The sequence below is a fragment of the Photinus pyralis genome, unplaced genomic scaffold, assembly GCF_008802855.1.
Source record: "Photinus pyralis isolate 1611_PpyrPB1 unplaced genomic scaffold, Ppyr1.3 Ppyr1.4_LG2, whole genome shotgun sequence".
Taxonomy (NCBI): domain Eukaryota; kingdom Metazoa; phylum Arthropoda; class Insecta; order Coleoptera; family Lampyridae; genus Photinus; species Photinus pyralis.
Window position 1 is genome coordinate 34,420,912 of NW_022170403.1, and position 6,040 is coordinate 34,426,951.

General features: G+C 36.2%; 1 long non-coding RNA gene across 1 annotated transcript; it reads right to left on the bottom strand.

The window, feature by feature from the left end:
- Positions 1-293: 293 nt before the first annotated feature.
- LOC116164900 lies at positions 294-774 on the bottom strand. Its single transcript, XR_004144024.1, has 3 exons — positions 623-774; positions 504-574; positions 294-452 (listed from the first exon to the last, which is right to left on the bottom strand). It is a non-coding gene; the product is annotated as an uncharacterized LOC116164900 (long non-coding RNA).
- Positions 775-6,040: the final 5,266 nt, after the last annotated feature.

Genomic DNA, 6,040 nt, shown 5'->3' on the forward strand with positions numbered 1-6,040 from the left:
TTTTGATACATAGGCACTTGGAATAAATGAAAATCTAACGTTCGTTTCAAAATTTAGGTTAGAGCATGCGCAGTGTCAACTTTTTTATTTATGAAAGCATTGAAATGAAATTCTTCTTATAAACTGAAATTGAAGTAGCACCTCGAGTAGCACGTCAAAAATGGATTGCACATTTGCAACGCTATCTGTCATATTTGTGGCCGGAATTTTACGATTTTAACAGAAGTTGCAAATGTGAAATGAATGCAAGTGGAAATGCGCTTTTTGTAAATCGTTTACGATTACTTTTTAACTTCTTGGTGGGAATCCATGGTGGTAAAGCTCAAAACGGGGTCAGAAAGTAGACAGTTGAATAGGAATTTAACACACTAAACCTTCCCCATACTTCTTCATTAAAAAATTGTGAATAAAATCACATAGCGACTATAGTTTCGACCTAAGTCATTTTCAAGCTGTAGGAAAATTGTAACTAATAACGAGTAACAATCTTGAAATATACATACCTTAAAATTTAAAACATCAACAACAGAAAATAGGAAATTGAAAGTACAGAAGTTACATTTTTATCAGTATGCTGGAAAGAACATGTGTTAACCACTAGTTGAACATAATTAATACTTACAGGAAAAAATTTTTCCAATATAAAACAGTTGGTGTTAGGACATAGAAAAGTGGAACAAAATTAACATAGTCATGATATATCGACGATTAATTAATTAATTCATGCCATTAGAAAATGGACGCAGCCATCTTGTACAAATATAGTCAACGACTTAACTCGAAAGGTAACGAAAGGGGAAAGGTTAAAGAAGGAAATAAAAAGCGGGAAATTTAAAAAACAACAAGGTTAAACAGGGCCGGATTAGGTAACGGGACGAAGTGAGAAGAAAGGTGAAAGAATGCAACATAGCTTGCATTAGGCTATTGTTATTTAATTATACTAAAATTTTTTGGGGCCAAACTACCCAGTGCCTGCTGATGGCAGATGTCGGGGGGTTTTTTAACTTGAGGGCACACTTATCTTCCCGCGAGTCCCGACATCTGCCATCAGCAGGCACTGGGTAGTTTGGCCCCAAAAAATTTTAGTATAATTAAATAACAATAGCCTAATGCAAGCTATGTTGCATTCTTTCACCTTTCTTCTCACTTCGTCCCGTTACCTAATCCGGCCCTGTTTAACCTTGTTGTTTTTTAAATTTCCCGCTTTTTATTTCCTTCTTTAACCTTTCCCCTTTCGTTACCTTTCGAGTTAAGTCGTTGACTATATTTGTACAAGATGGCTGCGTCCATTTTCTAATGGCATGAATTAATTAATTAATCGTCGATATATCATGACTATGTTAATTTTGTTCCACTTTTCTATGTCCTAACACCAACTGTTTTATATTGAAAAAATTTTTTCCTGTAAGTATTAATTATGTTCAACTAGTGGTTAACACATGTTCTTTCCAGCATACTGATAAAAATGTAACTTCTGTACTTTCAATTTCCTATTTTCTGTTGTTGATGTTTTAAATTTCAAGGTATGTATATTTCAAGATTGTTACTCGTTATTAGTTACAATTTTCCTACAGCTTGAAAATGACTTAGGTCGAAACTATAGTCGCTATGTGATTTTATTCACAATTTTTTAATAAAGAAGTATGGGGAAGGTTTAGTGTGTTAAATTCCTATTCAACTGATTACTTTTTAATTTGTTCGGTGTTTAGTATCGTTGCATTAATGCACAGCGTGTTTCTTTCTCCGAGAACGTTCGATTCTTTTTCACACTGTTGTTCAGTTTTCAATTCAGTTTCGCTATCAACACTCGTTACACAATTATTGTCGACGTAAAAGCTGCGTAAAAATTTGGACACCACAGCCTGGTTAGATGATTCCTTATCGACAAACTTTTGTAATGGAATTTTATAACTGCTCCCAACAAAAAAGGACTGCTAGATACTCCGAAAACAACAAGTGCATGTCTCTATATTCAACTATTTCTGCAGCTCGCGGATCGGATCACCAAAGGAACTTTTAAATTATTTCGATCCCTTTTAGGGCAAAAATGCTGTCGATATTGCTCCAACAATTTTTTTTATGTCCAAATGCATTTTGGGAATCAATTCTATCAAATTCGGTTCGTTTCTTGGCATACGATTAACAAAATAGAGTTCTCAGTTTTCTCCGATGCATTGAATACCTACTGGTCGCAATGTAGTGATGCTATCTTCTTTTACTACGTGCCGATGCGCCAGATAATGCCCTTCTTGATTGAGACATTGTTTTGGAACAAGTTCAATAATCCCTTCTTTAGACTAACCTTGCAAAACGTTGTAATAGTCCAACAAGGGATTTTCCAATTGTAAGCGAAAATAATCTTTTCTCTGCATATCTTCTATTGGACGATAGCGGCAAATGATCTTTAGTCCAAGGGACTTCTACCTCATTACTAGCAGCCTTCTTCAATCAAGTTGGCAATATCACGATCTTGAATTAATAGAGAAACAACATTTAAAGTTATAACATTTCGTTCGGAAGTAGTTACAGTCAATTTTCCCCTAAACGTCCATCCCAATAAAGGCTCTAGTGCTACTAGCCCATTGTACTGCACAATCTACGCAGTCAACAAGCTACCAGCTATGTCAGCTCCTATGATGCTTAGAACAACATTGACACTTAAGCTGGACTTGGCACTGTATGGCCCCATTTCAAACAATTAAAACAGCTGTTCTTGTGTAGAGCTACCTTCTGGCGTTCATCCAAAGACATGGACCGAGCTTTTTCGCCGTTGACGCTAGAGTGGTTACCATCAAGAAGACACAAATCTTACCGTTCGGTTTAGTTATCCGAATCCCATTGCCATCGCCCATCGGAACAATATGTTGCCCTTTCTTCGATTTTTCTGCTTTACTCGCATTAATTTTCTCCGAGGATCTCTCGCTTTCATTCACCAAACCAAAACCATTTGCCGCTAGAGGGCGTACGATTCATGGTTAAGTAGAAAAATGACCTTTTTCCTAAAATTTACCCAACAATCATCGCAAAGTTGTATTAATTTTGCATCATTTTTATGCAGCACATATTGCTCTTGTCGCCCTCGAGAATATAAACATCACTTTTATGCCCTTAATGCATAAATAACTATTACAGTGTGGTTAAGTGCAAGAAAAGGTATATGGACAGTAATTAATGCTTAGATGAATGCAAATCTCATTGAAATATTCTCGTTCACATGAAATAAAACCACCATAAAGAACTTTCTTCTGGCTTATGTCAAGTTTTTGAGAACAATGTGAGGACGTCACGACGCGACGCGACGTGGCGGTAAAAATAGTTCTTCATTGATCGAAATTTTATTGTAAAATGAAAAAAATAATCCACCGCTTTATAGCGATATGTTACCCGCTTCACGTAAGTGCATTTTCTTCTACGCCTTTCCGGAAAGCAATCAATCGCTTACACATTAACCGATGCTAACCTAGACCTACTTTTTCGACGCGCCGGAGTTCGCATTAAGGTCAAAATAAAAATAAAAACTTCCGAAAGTTTGAGGCAGTCTATGATTAGTGATCGAAGCGGTGAGATTGTTAAGTAAATATAATGTTGCGACGTATAGATAATATCAAATGAGGTCATAGTTCAATTCATTAAATCACTTCAGGAATAAAACAAGCACGCTCATGCAATTCTTGCATTAGATTTACAAACTATACCTGATGAATAAAGCTACTAATGATTTTTTTCTCAAAACAAATTTCCTACATAAATCATAATTGTGAGTGCTGTCGGATTTTGTAGTAAAACTAATTGCCCCTTTTAGCGGGATTGGTGGTTGGCATGAATTAAAAGCATATCAATTATTTAATATTGCTCGAACTAAATGACCACATTACATTCTATTTTTAAAGCACTGGATCAAATTTTTCATCGTTTGAAAATCATAAAATAAACTATATAACTGAAATTTATTTCGCAATTTGTAAATTTCTTTTTGATTAAGTTGGCACCCTTAATCGAGACAACCGTCGCTCACTTTGCCAAAATCGTGCTCCAAGTCTTATTTTCTATGCCGATGTGCCGCTTTTGGTTTCGGAGAATAATTTTTGTTGAGTTAACGTACATTTTGCCCGGAAAAAAATAAATTCTAACTTTAAAATACCATTGATTAGAAGCCTTCACTATCCTGACTGTTTTCCACGGACTAGTAGAAATTACGGGAAATATTCATCCCATTTGAAACGTCCCGAACAAAAAAGTCAATACTTCCTCAACTTCTTTTCATTGATGTGCGAAATTTCAGCCATTTGAGAGCATGCGACAATTCTCCAAATTATCAGTCCAGTTATACATTTGTTACTTTGTTCATCAGTTATTGGAATCAGTTGTTGCATTGGGTGTAATTAGAATTACGCGTAAGGGAATGGAAATACCAGATCAATTTTCAGTATGGGGCGTTTCTTATTATCACCCAGAACTACCTGGGAATGTTGAGATATTCTGCTATTGTGTTTCCGGTACCCATTTAATTCTCCGCTTCGATCAACCCGGAAATTTAAACTCTAGTCGAATCATCGGTACAGGGATCATCTAATAATTAGTGGATTTGAAACATTCATTTCTCCACTTCTGATATTATCTTTATCGATCTGATAAATGATGGATATTACCTTTTAGTTTAGTTAAGAGTATTATAGTAAATCTTGTTCCGTTTAGGTACAAATCAATTCGAAGTGGGGACCACTCTTTTGGCACAGTCCGAGCACACAAACCGCCGTTTGAAATGTTGTCCTTACTTTTTCAAAAGCTTTCGAGTTGCTTTGCTCAAGGGAGTCCAGGAGGGAGTCATTGCTCAGATGAGTTATCATGAGTTCAGGAGTAGGTATTAAATTATAATTTTCCGCTCATATTACTTGGAGTCTTTGTGCTATTTACACTTTGCTAACAATGATCTTTTTGATTAATATAAGGTTATAGTTTTAACTAAAACAAGCATCTTAATAGAGATGGATGGATATAAAAATTGAAAAAAATTCTGCATCGACTGGGAATCGAACTCGGGCCGCCCGCGTGGCAGTTACCACACTACGGTTTGACGAACGACGACGACGGCTAACATCTTAATAGATAGAGATAAATAAAAGTTGGAGTAGAATTTAGATTTTAACAAAGGTACAAATATCGCATATAATAAAATAGTCGATGACGTCATATATCAAATTTGGAACACCCTGTATACAATTATTACATCAAAAAGAGCGCTTTTTAAATTGCTAATCGACGGATCCGTGCGTACTTCCTAACACACCTCTATTTCATTTTTATTGAATTTATCCGTTATTAGATCACAACCATGTAGTGTAGGTATACTCGACGTTGAGATAAAACGCCTAAATCTCCGTACAATCTGCGCATGCGAAAGAAACGTTAAAGTTCAAAGTTGCAATTTGTTATTAATTAAAATGTAGGTTAGGTTATTGTTTTCATCACAGGCTATTATAATGAATAAACATATTCGTAATGTACATTTAAACTCGCAGACTTTTGAGATTGTTATACCAAGAGCCATGTTTCGCTGCAGCAGTATAAAATCCGAAAAGGACAGTATAAGTAAGCCCCGCGTTCACAAATCGTAACCCAAGACATTTCAAATACCTACGAATCGCTCATAAACCGGACCGCTACTAGGGTGATAAAACTGGAACGCTCCTACTGGCATAAGTATACAAATTTGCTCTCCTACCGCTTCCAATAGGACAGTCCGGTTGTAGAACAACCGACACAAACAGGCCGTCAAGTAACTGCATTGTTAGCGCACCACATCAACGGACCGAGACTCACCGCGAGCAAGACGGAATGGGCCATATCAAAACCAGGCTGTATAAGACCATTAGTTTTTCAATCATTATACAGTTTACTCCCTTCTTCATAGGTTCGCATATAGGACTTTCCCGACCGAGTGTTTTCGAAGGAGTAGGAAGGGAAAACACATGTAATTCAGTGTGTGCTCTTAAAAAAAGAAAATACTGTTATATAGTTTTGTAGTAGGGAGAGTTCCAAA